General features: G+C 42.0%; 1 protein-coding gene across 2 annotated transcripts in view; it reads right to left on the reverse strand.

The window, feature by feature from the left end:
* The window catches only part of LOC132399687 (engulfment and cell motility protein 2), a 198348-nt gene that overhangs the window by 151381 nt on the left and 24812 nt on the right, over positions 1–22155 (reverse strand). Inside the window, exon 1 of one of the 2 annotated variants that reach the window (XM_059980343.1) lies at positions 6681–6702. The exons of the other annotated variant lie outside the window; for it this stretch is intronic. The gene's annotated coding sequence lies outside the window, so the exon portion shown is untranslated. Of the gene's footprint in view, positions 1–6680; positions 6703–22155 lie in introns of those variants that run through there. 2 annotated transcript variants of the gene reach the window in all.

Genomic DNA, 22155 nt, shown 5'->3' on the forward strand with positions numbered 1-22155 from the left:
GAGTTCAGGGTAAAATGTATTATCAGAGTACGTACACGTCACCATATACAACCCTGAGATTCTTTTTCTGCAGGCAAACTATAGAACAGTAACTGGAAACAGGATCAATGAACAAAAAGTGCACATGCAAATATAAATAAATAGCAATAAATAACATTGAATTGTAAAGATTACATCATAAGCTGCAGCAAATGTCACCATGTGTAATTCGTAAATTCATGCAGGATCAAATATGGTTTCAGTCTAGGCTGATCCTACATAGGCCAGCTACTAAATCTCACTCTGCACATCAAAGACACAGTCCAGCGCTACTCCTAACCAAGAGACCTGGACCCGTCAGATCATTCAAAATCTCCTGGGAAAGTAGAGCACCTTTGTGGAACTATAACAGTCACCAAAATGGAAAAAGAATTAAAAAATAATTAAAAACAGTTTACCACAAGGCAGTGGGATTATTTAACAGTAAGACCAATCACCAATTGCCTGGAAGGCTAAAACAAGGCAAGCTGGCTAACTGAATCTACAACTTGCTTGGTGATGGGAAGCAGAAGGTACTGATGGAAAGATGCTTTACTGATTTGAAGTTCATGAACAGTGGTGTATTGCAAGGTTGAATGTTGGAATCTTTTTGTTGGTCGTATATAACAATGTTCCCTCTATTTTTTTTCTTTTAAAGAGTTGCACAGATTTTTTTATATACACAGCCTGAAAACTGCACAGCACTTTAAATGTCTTTTTGTAATATGCATACTCTGAATATTTAGAGTAAAAATTGAAAACAAAAATCACATACTTTTGATTGCACCTATTAATTGATCATATAATGAAACACAGTACAAAGGAAATATTCCACATTTCATAAACTTCTTCTAAGTCCTAAGCACCCAGACCCAGCAGTGCAGCAAAGTCTTTGTGCGCAGGAGCATTTCAGTAACTGCACGGCCACTCACCTGCACGGCAGCTTAGAGGGAATAGTGCATGCACATTAACAATTAGTAAGTTTGTGGATCCCACAAATGTTGGTGGTGTTATGGATAGCAAAGGAGGCTGTCCTGGTAGATATTGGTACCAATGACTTAGGAAGGAAAAGCAAAGAGGTCCTGAAGGGAGAATTGAGAAAGCTGAGAAGCAGAACTCCAGGAAATAATTTCTGGATTGTTACCTGTGCCACGCACCAGTGAGGGTAGAACCAAGGTGATGTGGCAAAAAAATGTGTGGCTGAGAAGCTAATGCAAGGGATGGGACTTCAGCTACTTGGATCATTGGGATCTCTTCTGGGGGAGGTATGACCTGTAAAAAAGGATGGGTTGCACCTGAACCCAAGGGGAACAATATTCCCGCAGGTAGGTTTGTTAGAGCTTTGGGGAGGGTTTAAACTAATCTGGCACAATGGGGGTGGGAACCAGACTCAAGATAGGACAGATGGTAAAAAAGTAAAGATAGCATACAGTCAGACTGTCAGAAAGGTCAGGTAGATGACAGGACAAAATTGCAGCCATCAGAGTGAGCATTAGTGCATTAGGAATACAGAATCAACAAGGGTAGCAAATACAGTACTCAAAGTACTAATTCTCAGTTTATGAAGTATAAAAAATAAAGTAGATGATCTTGTTGCACTTTTACAAATTGTCGGGTTATGATGTTGTGGCCATCACTGAATCATGGTGGTTGTAGTTGGGAGCTGAACGTCCAAGGTTACACTTTGTATTGGAGGGATAGGAAGGTAGGCAGACGGGCTGGTATATGGCTCTGCTGGTAAAGAATGGCATCAAATCAGTAGAAAGATGTGACATAGATGTTTTATCTTTGTAGCTAGAGTTAAGAAACTGCAAGGGTAAAAGGACCCTAATGGCAGTTATATATAGGCCTCCCCAACAGTAACAGGGATTTGGACGACAGATTACACGAGAAAAGGCATGTCAAAAGGGCAATTTTATGATACTCATGGGAGATTTTTAACATGCAGGCAGATTGGGAAAATGAGGTTGGTAATGGATTTCAAGAGTGTGAATTTGTTGAATGCCTACGAGATGGCTTTTTAGAGCAGTTTGTCATCGAGCTGACTAAGGGATCAGCTATACTGGGTTGGGTGATACATAATGAACCAGCGGCAATTAGAGAGAAAGTAAAGTCTGACATAGCAGTGTTTCAGAGGTGTAAAGGAAATTACAGTGGTATGAGAGAGGAGTTAGTCAAAGTAAATTGGAAGGAGATGCTGGCAGGATGACAGCAGAGCAGCAGTGGCGCGAGTTTCTGGGAAAAATAAGGAAGGTTAAGGATAGATGTATTCCAAAAATAAAGAAATATTCAAATGGCAAAATAGTATAACCATGGCTGACAAGGGAAATCAAAGCTAATGTGAAAACAAAAGAGAGAGAATACAACTAAGTAAAAAATAGCTGGACGATAGAGGATCAAGAAACTTAAAAACCTACAGAGAGTAACTAAAAGAGTCATTAGGAGGGAAAAGATGAAATATGAAAGCAAGCTAGCAAGCAATATATCAAAATGGATAGTAAAAGCTTGTTCAAGTATGTAAAAAATAAAAGAGAGATGAAAGTGGATAATGGACGGCTAGAAAATGAGGCTGGAGAAATAATAACGGAGGACAAGGAGATGGCTGATGAACTAAATGAGTATTTTGCATCAGTCTTCATTGTGGAAGACACCAGCTGTGTGCCAGATGTTGTAATGTGTGAGGGAATAGAAGGGAGTGCAGTTACTATTACAAGGGAGAAGGTGCTCAAAAAGCTGAAAGACCTAAAAGGTACGTAGGTCACCCAGACCAGATGAATTGCACCCTAGGGTTTGGAAAGAGGTAGCAGTAGAGGCATTAGTAATGATATTTCAAAAATCTTTGGATACTGGGAGGACCGGAAAATTGTAAATATCACTCAATTCTTTAAGAAAGGAGGGACGCAGCAGAAAGGAAGTTATCCTCACCTCAGTGGTTGGGAAGATGTTGGAGTCAATTGTTAAGGATGAAGTTATGGAGTACTTGGTGGCACAGGGCAAGATAGGACAAAGTCAGCATGGTTTTCTTAAGGGAAAATCTTGCCTGCTGAACCTGCTGGAATTCTTTGAGGAGATTACAAGTAGGATAGATAAAGGGGATGCAGTGGATGTTGTATATTTGGCCTTTCAGAAGGCCTTTGACAAGGTGCCACACAGGAGCCTGCTTACCAAGTTGGTATTACAGGAAAGTTACTGGAATGGTTAGAGCATTGGCTGATTGATAGGGGGCAGCAAGTGGGAATAAGAGGATCCTTTTCTTCCAGTTAGCTGCTAGTGATTAGTGGTATCCTGCAGGGGTCACTGTTGGGACCACTTATTTTTATGCTGTATACAAATGATTTGGCTGATGGAATTTTTGGTTTTGTTGCCAAGACTACAGATGAAATGAAGACTGGTGGAAGGGTAGACAGTATTGGGGAAACAGGAAGGCTGCAGAAGGACTTACAGAGATTAGGAGAATGGGTAAGAAAGTGGCAAATGAAATACAACGTTGGAAAATGTATAGTCCTGCTCATTGGTAGAAGTTAACGTACAGGCTACTTTCAAAATGGAGAGAAAATTCAAATATCTGCAATTAAAAGGGACTTGGAAGTCCTTGTGCAGAACACTGCAAAGGTTAACTTGCAGGTAGAGTCCATGGTGAGGAAGACAAATGCAATGTTAACATTCATTTCACAAAGTCTAGAATAAAAGTGCAGGGATGTGACACTAAGGCTTCATAAGGCACTGGTGAGGCCTCACCTTGAGTATTGTGAACAGTTTTGGTTCCTTATCTAAGAAAAAAATGTGCTGGCATTGGAGAAGGTTCAGAGGAGGTTCACAAGGATGATTCCAGGAATGAAAAAGTTATCATATGATGAACATTTGATGGCTCTGGGCCCCTGCTCGCTGGAATTTAGAACGAGGGGGGGGGGGGAGGATCTCATGGAAGCATTTCAAATGTTGAAATGTCTAGACAAAGTAGATGTAGAAAGGATGTTTGCCATGGTGGGGGAGTCTAGGACAAGCGAGCACAGCCTCAGGTAGAGGGGCATCCATTTAAAGCAGAGATGCAGAGAAATTTATTTAGCCAGAGGGTGGTGAATTTGTGGAATTTGTTACCCATGGAGGCCATGTCATTCTGTGTATTTAAGGCAGAGATTGATAGGTTCTTGATAGGCCAAGGCAACAAAGGGAGAAATCTAGGGAATGGGGCTGAGGAGGGGAAATGACTTAATGATGGAGCAGACTCGATGGGTCAAATGGCCTAATTCTGCTCTTATGGTCTTGTGTTTATGGCTACAGCAGGATACAGATCAAATGGAAAGTGTGCTGGCAAAGTTTAACCCTGGCATGTGTAAAATGATGTATTTTCGGAAGTATAACATATTCAATAAACAGCAGGGTAAAAGAACGCTGATGAACAGAGGGAACTTTGGAATCAAGTCCCTAGTTCTCCAGAATTGGTACATAGGTCCACAGGGTAGCGAAGAAAGTATACAGGATACATTCCTTCATGGATCAAGACAGAGAATACAAGTTGGGACATCGACTGTATGAGGAGTATTGCCTGCACTTCTGGTCGCCATGCTACAGGAAAGATACGGTGCGCAAAGAAGATTCAATATGACGTTACCTGAATTGGAGGATTTCAGATCAGGGGAGAGTTTGGATGGCTGAGCTTATTTTCTCTGCAGTAAAGGGTGCACTGATTAAAGGAATATATAAATACAAGAGGCATGAATACCCACAAGAATCTTTTTTCTCAATGGTATTGGTATAAAAGCCGAAAGAGCACAGGTTTAAAGAGGAGAGAATGGAATTAAACAAAATAATAGTTGATAGCAGGATTGCATTGCTGTGCTGTGCAACTTGATGGCTTCATCCTTGCCGATGATCTCTGTATTACCAGACAGAAGAACCCTGAGGCCAGAGAGCTCAGAGTGAGACACCAGATTACAATCTAAACAAAAGCCACAAGCTCGGTCTTAGCAAAACACTAATGTATAAAACTAGACAACATACTCAAATATCATCCAAGGATGCCTGCTTGTCAAACAGTAGTAATAATTTCTGATTAGTGGATTAATTCACCTGCTCAGTTACAAAAAATACAGACAAGATATCAAAGTTGAATCAATATCACACTATATTGGTTAAGAATATGGGCAGCATAGTTAGAAAGTTTGCAACTGACACCACAATTGATGGTACAGTGGACAGTGAGAAAGGCCTTCTAAGATTACAATAGCTCTAATGGAGTTTAATTCAGATAAATGTGAGGTGTTGCATTTTGACAAAACAAACGGGGACAGGAGCTGCACAGTAAATGGTGGGGTCCTGTAGCATAGGAGGCTGAGAGATGACTTTTATAGAGATTTACAAAATCATGAGGGGCAAAGATAAGGTGAATAGCCACAGTGATTTCCCCAGGATAGGGGAGCCTAAAACTAGAGGGCATAGGTTTAAAATGAGAGGGGAAAGATTTAAAAGGGACCCGAGAAGGATTCTTACCACTCAGGTGGTATAACATATGGAGAAAGCTGCCTTAGGAAGTGGTACATTCGGGTACAATTATAATGTTTAAATGGCATTCAAACTGATACATGGGATATGGGCATGTGTCAAGCAAATAGGAATAGCTCAATTAGACAACTTTGATCAGTATGGACACCATCATCATTATGTACTGTGCCATATGATGTAGGTGATCATGGTCTCACGACCACGATTGTTCATGGCAAATTTTTCCTGAAGAAGTGATTTGCCATTGCCTTCTTCTGGGCAGTGTCTTTACAAAATGGGTGACCCCAGCCATCATCAATACTCTTCAAACATCAGTGATTCCATAACCAGGACTTGTGATATCCAGTTCATACGACTATCCACCACCTGTTCCCATGGCTTCAGGTAACACTGAGCAAGTGCTACACCTTGCCCAAGGGTGACCTGAGGGCTAGCGGAGAGAAGGAAGTCCCTTACACCTCCTTCAGTAGAGACGCATCTCTACCCCGCCACCCATCGGTATGGACAAAAGACCTGTTTTCAGTGCTGATAACTCTATCACTACTCTGATAAACCTTGCAGATTCCAGTGGGAAGGTGACCTGCTTCACCATGCTTTGTTTTCCCTGTGAATGAACACACCTGAAGAAGCTTGTAAGCATGTTGTGTGTTTTTCTCTCGCTTGCATGATTTGTGTTTTTTCTCCCTCTGAACACTTGGACTTGGACTTTTTTTAAAAATTGAGTTCTTTCAGGTTTCTTGCTTTGTGGCTGCCCGTAAGCAGACAAATCTCAAGGTTGTATAATTTATACGTACTTTGATAACAAATGTACTTTGAATCTTGTCAAAGGAAGAATGTTGGCACTATCTTAAATGATACATGCTAAAATCTGTAAGCAAAGAGGCTGCTTGGACACCATTCCTGTTTCGTTTGTACAGATTCCATTTAGCAGAAGCATCTCTGGCAATGAGAGGGAAATATCTGGTGACAATAACGGGTATGCATAAGGGTCAAATGATCAGCATCCATTTGTTGGGCATTACCCAGCACATTGTCATCTCCCATTGAGAAGCAACCCTTTCGTATCATTGCTTAAAAATCACTGGAATCAACTAGAATAACAACAAGCTACACGCAGTAAGAATTACCTCAGTGAAAAGTCAAAACCATGCTTCACTTACAGGCATGTAGTTGATGCAACTCCCTATGGAAATCCATGGCTTCCACACACCAACTTCTTTCTGTAGCCAGAGAAACAGAAGTATCTACTCTTGGGATGCCTGCAGCGACCAACAAAATTTGGCAAAACCTACACCAGAATCTATAGATGAGCCAGGGAAACAAATGCCGTTTTTGTAATAGAAGGCCAATATTTTTAATCTCATTATTTACTGTTTTGCTACACAGGATATATGCAACAAACTAACACATCATAGAGTGTGGCAGCTTTAATTCCCACCCAAACCACATCCTTAACAGAAACTGTATGGAGAAGTGGTTAACAAAATGCAGCTACTCATCTTCAAGACCATGACCTTTCTTACTTTCTCTTTGGCAGAGGAGTACAGTTCCACAGAAGGGGAAAGGGCTGACTGACCAAATCAGCAAATGGTGAACGTAGCTATGCTTGTCAGGCCCTAAATGAGGCAGCGTAGAAGACCCAGCCATTTCGGCAGACGTGTAGTGAAGGAAGATGAATCCAGGGCAGAGTCACCATATCTCATTGCAAGTATTGCTGAGGCCTTTCAGGGGTATATAAAGAGTTTAGCATCAAGTCAAACAGAAAATAAAACAATGATTTAAAACTTGACTTGTTGGAGATGAGAGAAGAGTGGTGCAGGTTAACAAAAACAAAAAGAGAACCAAGCCGTTCAGTCCTTTCGTTTTAGACTGACACTACTCCATTTTGCCACATTACCCCAATGTAGAGGCAGAATTCCAGACATTGGGACACAGATGGCCATAAAAACACATAAGATATGAACAGGAATAGACTTTGAGTTTGCTTTGCACAGCTCATTTTCAATGCTAGTTAATGTAATAGTCTTGATACCCTTCCTTATTAAAACATGATAATACATCTTATACCTTGAAATGAGACAGGAAACCATTTGGCCCATCAAATCCGTGCCAGCTCTCAGAATATTCCCATTTCCCCCCCCCCCCAACAATGCATTTCTTCCCATTTGCTCAGTAACTTCTCCCTTGTTCAGAGCTAATTTACATCAAATAATATCCTATAAATAAGTACATATTTGCAATGGAGAAGAAACCAGAACACCTGGGGAAAACATGGTCACAAAGATGTTCAAACTCCATACAATTAGGACTTAACCTGGGTCACTGGGACTGTGTGGCAGTAGTTCAACTTCAGCAACACTGTGCCACCCAAAATCCATCTATAATCACCTTTGACTATATAGCACCTTGAAAAAAATATTCAGCCCCCACAACTATGCTCACGTTTTAATGTCTCATTCTCTAAATTTAAAATACAGTGAAGTAGGATTTTTGAGCTAATCTACAAAACAGATTGTGGTGCAGAAGGGTGGGACACAGAAGAGCAGAGCTGTCGTCATTGGGGACTCTATAATCGGGGGAGCAGACAGGAGATTTTGTGGACATGAGAAGGACACCTGCATGGTTTGTTGCCTTCCAGATGCCAGGGTCTGGGATGTCTCTGACCGGGTGCATGACATCCTGGTACGAGAGGGAAAGCAACCAGAAGTCGTGATACATGTTGGTACCAACAACATAGGCAGGAAGAGGGATGAGGTCCTGAAGTGTGAGCTTCGGGAACTAGGCAGAAGACTAAAGAACAGGACCTCAAGGGTGGCATTCTCAGGATTGCTGCCAGTGCTATGTGAGAGTGATGGTAAGAATTGGAGGAGATGGCAGTTGAATGCGTGGCTGAGGAGTTGGTGCAGGAGGCAGGGTTTTAGATTTTTGGATCATTGGGATCTCTTCTGCGGAAGGTGGGACCTGTACAGATTGGATGGGTTGCACCTGAACTTGAGGGGGAGCAATATCCTTGCAGGTAGGTTTGCTAGCATGGTTCGGGAGGGTTTAAACTAATTTGCGAGGGAGATGAGACCCGGAGTGATAGGGCAGTGGAAGAAGTGCATGGAGTAAAGCATAAAGAGGCTTTGAGGAAAGAGAAGCAGAATAAAGGTAGTAAGGTAGAAGGAGCGTGTACTTCAATGCAAGAAGCATCAGGAACAAAGGTGATGAACTGAGAACTTGGATACATATATGGAATTATGATGTAGTGGCCATTACAGAGACTTGGCTGGCACCAGGGCAGGAATGGATTCTCAATATTTCTGGATTTCAGTGTTTTAAAAAGGATGGAGGTGGAGGGGGGGAAGGGGAGGAGGGGTGGTATTACTGGTCAGGGATACTATTACAGCTACAGAAAGGGTGGGTAATGTAGCAGGATCCTCTTTTGAGTCAGTTGGGTGGAAGTCAGGAACAGGAAGGGAGCAGTTACTCTATTGGGAGTTTTCTATAGACCCGCTGGTAGCAGCAGAGATACCGAGGAGCAGACTGGGAGGCAGATTTTGGAAAGGTGAAAAAATAACAGGGTTGTTATCATGGGTGACTTTAACTTCCCTAAAATTGATTGGCACCTGATGAGTTCCAAGGGTTTAGATGGGGCAGAGTTTGTTAAGTGTGTCCAGGATGGAAGGATGGATTCTTGTCACAGTATGTTGACAGACCGACTAGGGGAATGCCATACTAGATCTAGTATTAGGTAATGAACCAGGTCAGGTCACAGATCGCTCATTGGGTAATCATCTGGGGGACAGTGACCACCGCTCCCTGACCTTTAGCATTATCATGGAAAAGGGTAGAATCAGAGGGGACAGGAAAATTTTTAATGAGGGAAGGGCAAATTATAAGGCTATAAGGCTAGAACACGCGGGTGTGAACTGGGATGATGTTTTTGCAGGGAAATGTACTATAGACATGTGGTCGATGTTTAGGGATCTCTTGCAGGATGTATAAGTTTGTCCCGGTGAGGAAGATTAAGAATGGTAGGGTGAAGGAACCATGGGTGACAAATGAGGTGGAGAAATCTAGTCAGGTGGAAGGCAGCAGCATACATGAGGTTTAGGAAGCAAGGATCAGATGGGTCTATTGAGGAATACAGGATAGCAAGAAAAGAGAAGGGGCTGAGGACAGCAAGAAGGGGGCATGAGAAGGCCTTGGCGAGTAGGGTAAAGGAAAACCCCAAAGCATTCTTCAATTATGTGAAGAGCAAAAGGTTGACAGGAGTGAAGGTAAGACTGATTACAGATAAAGGTGGGAAGATGTGCCTGGAGGCCGTGGAAGTGAGTGAGGTCCTCAATGAATACTTCTCTTCAGTATTCACCAATGAGAGGGAACTTGATGACGGTGAGGACAACATGTGTGAGGTTGATGTTCTAGAGCATGTTGATATTAAGGGAGAGGAGGTGTTCGAGTTGTTAAAATACATTAGGACGGATAAGTCCCCTGGGCCTAATGGAATATTCCCCAGGCTGCTCCACGAGGCGAGTGAAGAGACTTCTGAGCCTCTGGCTAGGATCTTTATGTCCTCGTTGTCCACAGGAATGGTACCGGAGGATTGGAGGGAGGCAATTGGTGTCTCCTTGCTCAAAATAGGTAGTAGGGATAGTCCGGGTAATTATAGACCTGTGAGCCTTATATCTGTGGTGGGAAAGCTGTTGGAAAAGATTCTTAGAGATCGAATCTATGGGCATTTAGAGGATCATGGTATGATCAGGGACAGTCAGCATGGCTTTGTGAAGGGCAGATCATGTATAACAAGCCTGATAAGAGTTCTTTGAGGAGGTGACCAGGCATATAGATGAGGGTAGTGCAGTGAATGTGATTTACATGAATTTTAGTGAGGCATTTGATAAGGTTCCACATGGTAGGCTTATTCAGAAAGTCAGAAGGCATGGGATCCAGGGAAGTTTGGCCAGGTGGATTCAGAATTGGCTTGCCTGTAGAAAGCAGAGGGTCATAGTGAAGGGAGTACATTCAGACTGGAGGGTTGTGACTAGTGGTGTCCCACAAGGATCTGTTCTGGGACATCTACTTTTCGTGATTTTTATTAACGACCTGGATGTGGGGGTAGAAGGGTGGGTTGTCAAAGATTACAGCGAGACATTGATAGGATGCAGAAGTGGGCTGAGAAGTGGCAGATGGAGTTCAACCCGAGGAAGTGTGAGGTGGTACACTTTGGAAGGACAAACTCCAAGTCAGAGTACAAAGTAAATGGCAGGATACTTGGTAGTGTGGAGGAACAGAGGGATCTGGGGGTACATGTCCACAGATCCCTGAAAGTTGCCTCACAGGTAGATAGGGTAGTTAAGAAAGCTTATGGGGTGTTAGCTTTCATAAGTTGAGGGATAGAGTTTAAGAGTCACGAGGTAATGATGCAGCTTCTATAAAACTCTGGTTAGGTCACACTTGGAGTACTGTGTCCAGTTCTGGTCGCCTCACTATAGGAAGGATGTGGAAGCATTGGAAAGGGTACAGGGGAGATTTACCAGGATGCTGCCTGGTTTAGAGAATATGCATTATGATCAGAGATTAAGGGAGCTAGGGCTTTACTCTCTGGAGAGAATGAGGATGAGAGGAGACATGATAGAGGTGTACAAGATATTAAGAGGAATAGAAAGAGTGGACAGCCAGCACCTCTCCCCCAGGGCACCACTGCTCAATACAAGAGGACATGTCTTTAAGGTAAGGGGTGGGAAGTTCAAGGGGGTTATTAGAGCCATAGAACATTACAGCACAGAAACAGGCCTTTTGGCCCTTCTTGGCTATGCCGAACCATTTTTCTGCCTAGTCCCACTGACCTGATCCTGGACCATATCCTCCATACACCTCTCATCCATGTACCTGTCCAAGTTTTTCTTAAATGTTAAAAGTGAGCCCGCATTTACCACTTCATCTGGCAGCTCGTTCCACACTCACACCACTCTCTGTGTGAAGAAACACTTCCCCCCAATGTTCCCTTTAAACTTTTCCCCCTTCACCCTTAGCCCCTAGCCTTAGAGGAAGGTCTAACCTTCTGAGAGGAAGGTTTTTTACTCAGAGAGTGGTTGGTGCATGGAATACACTGCCTAAGCCAGTGGTGGAAGCAGACACACTAGTGAAATTTAAAAGACTACTAGACAGGAATATAGTGGAATTTAAGGGGGTTATATGGGAGGCAGGGTTTAAGGGTCGGCACAACATTCTAGGCTGAAGGGCCTGTACTGTGCTGTAATATTCTATGTTCTAAGTTATAAAACATTGTGCAGTGTGTCAAATCAAAAAATTCCAAAGCCTGTTAAGAGCTTGGTACAAACTAAAAACCAAAATTATAAGGCTGAAGGTATTCATACTCTAACTGAGGAACGTTACTATGCTAACTTTTAGGGAGTGCAATATACTCTATTACCTGACCAACTCACCCAATTTGTTGATGCAGGTAATTAGAGGATCACCAGTTTTCAATGAATTCATAAGAATAAACGCCGTTTCTGTCTGTAAGGTCCAACAGTATGGTAGATTTCCAACAGACTAAACCAAAATGAAGGCGAACGAGCATTCAAGACTAGTCAGGGAAATGATAATAGAGAAGCACAAATCTGGGGAAGGGGACAAGACCATCTCAAAGACGTGGTAGGTTCCTTGGATCTCAGGGCAGTCCATAGTGAAAAAAATGGAAAATACATGAAACCGCAGCCACACTACTTAGGTCAGGGCGCCCCTCTAAACTTAGAGAGGCTACTGTGATGCCAAGTCACTCTCAGTGAGCTGAACTCCGTGGCTGCAACTGGAGATGAAGTTCATTGCTCCAGAGTTTCTAAGGTCTTGGACATAAAGGGTATTTATGGAAGAGTGGCAAGGAAGTAGCCCTGGCTTTAAACAAAAAAGCATATCCTTGACTCTAAAGGCTTTGCTGAGCATTACTTAAAAGATACTCTAAAGATATGGAAGATGGTCTTGTGGTCGGATAAGGCTAATTTTGGCCTCAACACTAGCGTTACATGTGGCGTAAACTTAATACTGCACATCAACCAGGTTACATCATCCCTACAGCAACAGGGACTGGAAATCTGTTCAGAATTGACAGGAAGATGAGTGCTGCTAAATACAGAGAGATCCCAGATAAAAACTTGCTAGCTTTTGCCAGGAAGTTTAAACCGTGGAGGAAGTTCATCTTTCAGCAGGACAATGACCCAAAGCGCACTATCAGAACAGTCATGGAGTGGCCTCAAATGAAGAAAATTGATGACCTTGAGTGGCCCAGTCAGAGACCTGACCTTAACCCAATCGAACATCTCTGGAAGACCTCAAGATTGCTGTCCACTACAGCTGTCCAAGTAACCTGGCACAGCTTGAGCAATTTTGCAAGGAGGAACGGGCAAATCTTGCTCCATCATGTTGTGAAAAGCTAACAGAAACTTAATCAAAATGTCTACTGACTGTCAGGGCTGTGAAAGCTGGTTCAACTAAGTATTGAGCAAAGGGGGATGAATACTTTTGAACTGCTGACATTTCAGTTCTTGAATTTTTAGTTTTTCATGCTTTACAATTTTCCCTGTTTTCTTTGGGCTCCACTGCGAAAAAAATTGTGATTCACAAATAAAAATTCTCAGTTAAATTGATCAAAATCCCTGGTTGTCATACTCATTTATGTGAACAAAGGGTTGAGGGATGAATATTTTTTACAGGGCACTGTATTCAAGGACTCTGGGACCAGGAGTGCCAAAGACTTACAAATCCTTTGAAATATCAAATCCTTCCTGATCTCAGTATTAAATGGGCGCCCAATTATTCTGAGACAATTGCCCTAGACACTCCCACGAGGGGAAATATCATTCAAGCATTTATTTTGACCAGTCTTCCATGTTTCAATAGGATCATCTATCAGCTTTTTCCACATGGACAGCTTTTATTTACAGATACTGCATGCTCGGCCTACGTACACACGTAAACAAGTATGCAAAAATTATACCAGCTGCAGATGACTTTAGTGGGGATGCAGGTAGTGAAGACATGTTCTCACTGCCATTTTTAATCAACACACATTTTGTTCAGAGAGAGAAAAATAATCAATGAGCAGAAAAGATGAGACAGCCACACAGAGCAGATGAAGTGCTTACTTCACTACCAGAGTATATGTAGGATCTGTTCTATACTATGCAAGCTTGCAGCCTTATGTACATTATGAGAGGGAAAACATTTACCATCACTCATTCTACACATGTACAATGGTGAGAGACAGAGAGACAGACTCTGTGTGTATTTCACACCAAAAACAAACACAAACAGATAGAGGCGATAAGCAAGCCCAGTAGGAACACTGTTCTCATTGAGATAGAGTGCCATTACCTTGGCAACCTCACAAATTCACCATGAAAGAACAAATCCTTGGCATACCAGCAGCCACTGAGAGGTGACTGATTAAAGGAATATATTTAATCTACGGCCTTACAAATAGATAGCTTTATACATCAGTGCAAGTCAAGTTAAAAGCTACACTGCAGGATTTTCTGGAGGATGTACAGCATTCATAGCCCTTGTAATTCTTTCTCGACCCACCTCCACCACCCTGGTACACTGACAAAAGTCAGTTCACACTGTGCACACACTGCTGTGCACCTGATAGGATTTGGGCATCATACCAGGCTACAAGCAAGACCTGTGCAGGAAACCAACTTACTTCACCTGTCATTTCCCTTCTAAGGTTCAAAGTAAGCAGTCTTGCTAGTAATAACGATACTTCCATTTACCAAGCACAAAAGCCCTCAAGATCATTAATACGCTGCTACAGAAAAGCAAAATATTAACCAAGAACACAAACTTCACCCTGGATCTTGCTACAGTTTCCACCTCTCGCTGTCAATCGTGTAGACCCTTAGTTTCTTTATGGCAGGCAAAACAAGATACTGACTTCTGTCACATCCAGAAGAATATAACTGCACACAGCCCTTTCAGCAATTGGGAAATTTAATCACAAGACTGCTGGCTGTTGAATTAAAAAAAGGTACAAAAAAACAGTCACTTGCAGATAAATAGATTGTGGGTTACTGTAGGAGCAGCAGGCAGAAGGGAAAGGAAGTGAGTAGTCCTAGTAATAAAACAGTGGAGATTAGTAATGCAAAATGGAATGATCTTGGCTTAAATGATCACCGACTCATCAAGTCAGTGGTGCAAAAAATCCATTGCTCCCCCAATAGTAGCTACACAGAAGAACAAAGTATTAATAAATAATATGGGCTTGTAAGAAAGGCAGGTCAAATGAGTAAATTGGGCTGATGGATGAATTCACATTGTGCTAAGAAACTGGTGAAAACAGTAAGTTGTGAGACCATGCAAAGTACAGACTTACACTACTGAGACAAAGGGAACTGATGATGTCATAGTGCAGGTTTCCTTGGGGAGATTTAAATCTTCTTGAGACATAAACTTCAGTCTGAAAATCATGTCTTAAATAAAGGCAATTACAAAATAGGAACAGTCAACGCATAATTTATTGTAAATAACTTCATTTATTGTATAAGGACTCAGATTTAACAAATGTTTTTTTCTATGTAAATAACTTTATTTTGTAATATTTCTGAATAAAATATTTTTGGAGAAAAAAAATTACAAAATATATTTAGACAGATGAGGAAAAAGAGGTTGAGGAAGTAGATTAAAAAAGGTGAAATGGAGAAGTTAATTAATGAGCACAAGCTGGCAGGTGATGAATGAAGCCAGGTGTGGGGTAGGTGGGTGGAACTAAGTGAGAAACTTGGATGTGATAGCTGGAAAATGTGAAGAAGGAATCTGACAGGACAGGAGAGTGGACGATAGAAGAAAGGGAAGGAGGAGGTGCAGAGAGAGGTAATGAGCAGGTGAGGAGAATAGAAATGGGAATGAAAAGAGTGAATGGGGGAAAAGAGCGAAATTACTGTACGTTAGAACTCCATCAGGTTGGAGGTTACCCATACGGAATATAAGGTACTGTTCCTCCAACATTAGAATGGCATCATCATCACAGCAGAGGAAGCCATGGACTGACATGTCAGAATGGGATTGGAATTAAGGTGGCTGGCCACTGAGAAATCCTGCTTGTGTGGTTGGAATGAAGGTGCTCCAATCAACACCGGGGCTCATTGCAGAGGCTGAGCCTGTAGCAACAGATACAATAGATGAACCCAGCAGACTCATGGAAATGCTACCTCACGTGGAACAACTGCTTGGGGCTCTGAACGCTGCTGAGGGAGCAGATGAATGGGCAGGCATTCTCATCCCTCCTCACTGAACTCCCACCTGCAAGCAGAACAAGTGTCACACCTTCCTTTCCAGTCTTAACAAAGAGTCTCGGCCTGAAAAGTCAACTATTTATTTCCTTCCACAGATGCTGCCTGACCCGCTGTGTTCTTCCATTGTGTTTGTATGTGTTACTCTTTGCAACTGCAGAATCTCATGTTTATAACTCTATACAAGGTATATTCTCTTCAGACAAATAATCAGCATGGTTAACTTACAGTAATAAGTTAAAGCTGAGTAACTCAACAAGGATTACCGATTAGACAGAACTTTGGAAAACATTTTGAAACCAAAAGGGTGACTAAAAGATAATGCAAGAAAATGGATTATGCCAGTCAACCAACAAAAAACATGAACAGCAGAATTTCTACAGGTTTATAAATAAAGTGAATGGCCAAAATAAACATCAATCCTTAGAGGATGAATAAAGGGAAATAAGGAAATGGCAAAGACGTTTAACAAATAAACACAGAAGCCTTTTTAATCGGGTAAACCTGGACATCTGCTCAATAATGCAAATATCCAATCAGCCAATCATGTGGCAGAAACTCGATGCACAAAAGCATGCAGACACGGTCAAGAGATTCAGACCAAACATCAGGATGGGGAAGAAATGTGATCCAACAGGCTTTGACTGTGGAATGATTGTTGGTGCCAGATGGGGCAGTTTGATCATCTTGGAAACTGCTCATCTCCTGGGGTGTTCACATACAACAGTCTCTAGAATTTACAGAAAATGGTGCATAAAGCAAAGAAAAAAAATCCAGTAAGCAGCAGTACTGCAGGCAAAAATGATCAGAGGTCAAAGGAAACTGGCCAGATTCATTCGAGCTGACAGGAAGGCAACATTCATTCAAATAACCACACATCACAAAAGTTGTGTGCAGAAAAGCATCTCTGAACACCCAACACAGTGAATCTTGAAGTGGATAGGCTACGCCAGAAGACCACGAACATGCACTCAGTCAATACCCGAGGTACCTAATGAAGTGGACCGAGTCTTCATGGTGAAAGCATCTACGCAAGAACAGAAAGTTATGGGAGCAAACAGGAGCAAGCAACGTAAAACAAATCATAATCTCTAGAGAAAGGTACTGAACCAATCAAGTGGACTATATGCTGAAACCCCCATGTTGCATCAGAGTCTTAAGGGCAAAGGATAATAGATGCATTTGTTAAAATACAGTATTCCAAAATTCTAAGGCAACACGAGTGAATCTGCAGATGCTGGAAATAAATAAAAACACAAAATGCTGGCAGAACTCAGCAGGCCAATCAGCATCTATGGGAGGAGGTAGTGACGACATTTCGGGTCGTCACTACCTCCTCCCATAGATGCTGATTGGCCTGCTGAGTTCTGCCAGCATTTTGTGTTTTTACTCCAAAATTCTCCTGTTTCCACAAATGTCCCAGCAGACTGGGAAATCACAACCAAACTTCCTGATACAAGAAAATACTAAAAAAAAGCTGGAAACTATAGGCCTTTCATCTGTCATTAAGTACTCAAATCCATTATTAGTGAACCTTAAGCAGAGCATTTAGAAAATCATCATACAAATATGTTGACTGATTCAATGAAGGTAAAATAGCATCTGACAAAAATTACACAGCTCCTTGAGAACAAAACAGCCCATCACTGAACAAGGTGCCACAGAAAAGTGAAGCACTACACAAAATAAGAGCTCATGGATAGCGGGGACTGACTAACTAACAAATAACCATTCGGGATAAATTGACCTTTTTCAGGTTGGCAAGCACTTCAAATTTACATTAATGAGCTTGTTAAGTGTTACTCCGAATTTTGCCTGTCATACAAATGTTGGTGGGAAAGCCAACTGTGGAGTAAATAAGGCTGCAAGCAGACTGGGTAAGTGGGGGGGGGGGGGGGGAAGAGTTAGAGTATCTGATATCTATGTATCCTCAAAACCGAAACAAAGTCAGTACATTGATATAGCATGCAATTAGGAAAGCAAATATAATGTTCAACTTTATGGCAAGAGCTTGGGACAACTTTTACGACAAGTGGATAGTATTTTCAAGACCATCACTTGACCACAGCGTAGTCTTTATTTGCAAAGAGATACACTTCTATTGGGTGCAGTTTAGAAGAGGGACACCAGATTGATTTCTTAGATGAAGTTGTTTTCCTGTGAGTTCCAAATAAGCAAGATGTGTCTAAACACAGAGGTTTGAAAGAATAACATATACAATATTTTGATCAAGTAGAAGCTGAGAAAGTGTTTCTATTCATGGGAGTTCAACACTCCAGGAAGCAAATTCAGAAAATAGAAAAGGAGATGGAGTGATGAGAGACTGCAGATGCTGGGGAAATCTCAGAATCGCCTATTATGCAAATAAGAAAATGGTGCTGAGAAATTGGTAGGATGATTCGTATTTTTTATGACCGCTGTGGAACTGAGTGTTGGACTTCCTAACCAACGGATCTCAGATAGTGATTGTCAAGTTCACTGAAGACACGACAGTGGTGGGGCTCATCACCAACAATGATGAGATGGCCTACAGAGAGGAGGTGGAAGAGCTTAAGGTCTGGTGACTGGCAAACAACCTCTTCCTCAATGTCAACAAGATAAAGGAGATGGTTATCCACTTCAGAACTTGCTCCACTCACACCCCTCTTTACATCGGCAGCACAGCAGTGTAAGCTGTGAGCACTTTCAAACGCCTCCAAGTGTTCGTCTCGTATAACCTCTCATGGTCCCAGGCCACATCTACACAAATCAGGAAAGTTCACCACCATCTCCACTTTATGAGGGGGTTGAAGAAAGCTGGACTATGCACATCTATTCTCACATCATTGTACAGATGTGCAGTGGAGAGCATCTTAACATGCCACATCACTGCTTGGTAAAGGAACTGCATTGCAGTGAACAGGAAGACTCGACAACATTGGTCAAAACTGCCCAGAACTTCACTGGCACCAGCCTACCCACCATCAAGGACGTATATACAGAAGGATGCTGAAAAAGGCTAGTAACAAAGTCCCGTGCACACTGCTCATAGCCTGTTCATCCCACTCCTATCATAGCATTCACACCAGGACTACAGCCTGAACACAGTTACTTTCCCCAAGCAGTAAAGGTGAGCAACATCTCCAGCCACTAACCCACCCCTTCACACCCCCAACCACCACACTTCATAATTTCCTGTCAGTCACGTTAAGGACAGATACTCCTGTGTCTTTATGGATATATGATCAATCTAATGCGTCTATTTTGGGTAGATGTAGGTCGTCAGCCTGGGAAGGCAGTCCATCTAAGAGAGGGAAAACTCTGATTTCAAACCTCTGCTGCCTTGCGGCCATACCCACTCATGGGAAAGGCTTCGGGAGTAAACCCTGAGGACAAATCCGGAGCTGGAGTCCCTAAGGCAGTCCGATGTTGCCTTCAACCTCGTTCTGGGAACTCCTGCGACGACATTGGTGCCAAGCTGTATCGACCCTTGCCCTTCCCTGGGACAACATCAGTGGCATGGACAGGGGAGACTAGTAGCATGGGCAACTGCTGGTCTTGGAGAGGACACTCCAAGACTTTCCAGGTGCAGATCCATGGTCACGCAAGACTAATAGATGAAACACACACTGTATATACACAAGCTATCCTATGAATCTATATTTATAGTTTTTTTATTATTGTGTTTTTTATCTTACTTTTTCTTTTATTTAAGCTGCATCAGACCCAGGGCAACAATTATTTTGTTCTCGTTAACAACTGTGTACCGTAAATGACATGAAACAATATGGAATCTTGAATCTTGAGAGAGATGGCGCCGGTAACCAACAGCGATATTTTGCAGACATCTCACAAAGCTACTAGATTACTCTATTAGATGAGATTATTTCTTCTGAACTGCAATCACTGCAGTTGACGTACTTTTGAACCAACTAAATGACCCGGCGCCTTTGTGATCTCAGAGATGCGGCCAACTGGACTCCTGAGAGTGCAGGTGCTGTCATCACTGGGGAAGGACGCTGCATCGAGGCCTGGTAGCAGAACACGAACCCACGGTCGGCTCCATTACTCTGCGCTGATTAAAATGTTGAGCAAGATTAAAATTGTTGAGGTTGAGAGTGGAAAACGAACAGGTGTTCAGCGCCATATGCCTGTGTTTGACCAGTCGCCCTCTCTTCTACCATCGGGTGGGAGGTGCAGGAGTTTGGGTCCCAGGCCGCCAGGTTCACAAGCAGTTGTTAACCCACAGCCACTGGGCTCCTGGACTGGCTTCACTCAACTGTGCACTGTGGACTCACTTTCATGTACAGTGTGTGTTTTTTTTGACTATTTGTGTAGTTTGTCCTCTTTTTGACAATTGGATATACGGTGGCCTACTTCGATTATAAATTTGACTTTGAATGAGAAAGTGTTTTTGACAAATCAGTTTCCTTTTAGAGCATGATTAAAATGGGTTAGGTTTGAATATTTGAGGAATTACTGCCATTGAGCCCTGAAGTAAGGTCTCAACCTAAATCACAACCACCTCTTTGCCTCCACAGATGCTGCTCGGCCAACCAAATTTATCCAGCAACTTTTTTTTAAAACTAAGTTCAGAATTTTTAGGAAGTTATCCAGTTAAGACAGAAGACAAGTTAGAACTGCTTCTCTTGAGGCCTGTGAATCTTTGGAATTCTCCCTACCATATTGAATATTCAAAGTCAAGGTAGAGTGACTGTTGAACATAGGAGAATGTGGGATTCAGGGTCAGACCACTGTGATGTTATAAAATGGTAATGCAGACTCAAGGGCTTTGTGGCTTATATGAGACCGTGTACTAAATAAAGAACAGGTTTGTTCTAAAGTCAAGGCTATTAAACAGATAAAGGGCAAAACTGCTCAGTGTAGGACTCCATTTTCAAAGAGGAAATTGCAATAAATCAGAATGAAAGAAAAGGTCAAAGGGAGAGGGAAGAACGCCACAATTTGTTCAAACTTGAATTAGTATGAAACAGATTTCAAGTGAACAAATTGTTACATACACCTTCCCCTGATGCCATGGTATACTGTAACAAGACCTGTAAAGTTCCATCAAGCAATTAAGTTCTCTTCTCATTCTTTATGCATTCAAAGCACACAAACCAGGTACTACTCAAAAGTCATTGTGAACAAAATTCCCTACAAAATCAGTTATGCCAGCTTAATACCTTGCTCTGCAGGAACGAGCTACAAAGATTATTGCGTGCTGAAATATGAGCACGGTTTAACCTCATGCAGAAGCTACTAACCATCAGGAAGACACTATTCAAGCACGTCACTGAACATTGATGGCTGGGAACCGCCAACCCAGTTGGTTTTGAGCTATTCATTTAAAGTTGCAGGTTGCCCTCTTTTTGAGAAATCCTTGCATACGCACCCTAAGTTGCAGAAAATGGTCCCCTAGTTCCAGAGAGTCTTGAAGGAAAAAGCAGCATCAAATGTTTGATAAGAAAGGGGTCTCAAGCTGTGAGAACCCCTTATTGCAGTCCCAGAGTTGACCCCTACAACCAGCACCGAAAAGGCCCCAGAACTTGATAGTTTCACAGCCCCAAGTCTCTCTTGCTAGGCAAGAGTGGTCCTCCTTGTCAGGGAAGACATTATTACACAAAAGTAAGAAATCCTCCACAGCAGTTAAATCTTTAGGCCTGAATGGGACAATTTAAAATTTACATTGGTGTGGATGTCCACATAGCAGTTGTATTATATAATATAATGTGTATATGATGACTAGAGAGCACTACGTTATGTACCGGAGTTGAGATGCATTCTACGCCAAGTTGGAATTTATAGCTAAGCAGGAAGGAATGTAGTGTATTTGCATTTCAGTAATATTGTAAATATATTGTTTAAATATTCTTTGTTTACACAATTCAAATATTATATGTCAGAAGTACATGAATGGCATATGTCATTATGTTACCACATCACATGTGAGCACCTCACTAAAACTAAAAGACAGGAAAACTAGGTAGACAAAACATATCACGGCTCCTGTGTTTCTCTTTCAATTAGTTTCTTAAGTTACAAAACAAAGCCTTTCTTCTTATACCTGCTCCCTTCCTATTTACTGGAACTATTTCAGGGTCTTGAAAATTTTGAAAAATTGTAATTAATGCATCCTCCATCCCTGCAGCAATATCTTTTTGGTGAAATGGTCGGAGGAAATTGTCAGCCTTCAGCCCATTCAATTTTCAATACTTTCCATTTATCTCAACACTTTCATTCGACTTTTGGTTTTCCAATATTTCTGGTCTGTTATATGTACATTGTAACTATTTAACTGCACTCTATTTCCATGGTCGTCTCTCAATTTTCTCCCATGTGTATGTTTGTCAAAGCTACAAAATGGCTGATTCATCCTAAG

The sequence above is a fragment of the Hypanus sabinus genome, chromosome 9 (assembly GCF_030144855.1).
Source record: "Hypanus sabinus isolate sHypSab1 chromosome 9, sHypSab1.hap1, whole genome shotgun sequence".
Lineage (NCBI taxonomy): Eukaryota > Metazoa > Chordata > Chondrichthyes > Myliobatiformes > Dasyatidae > Hypanus > Hypanus sabinus.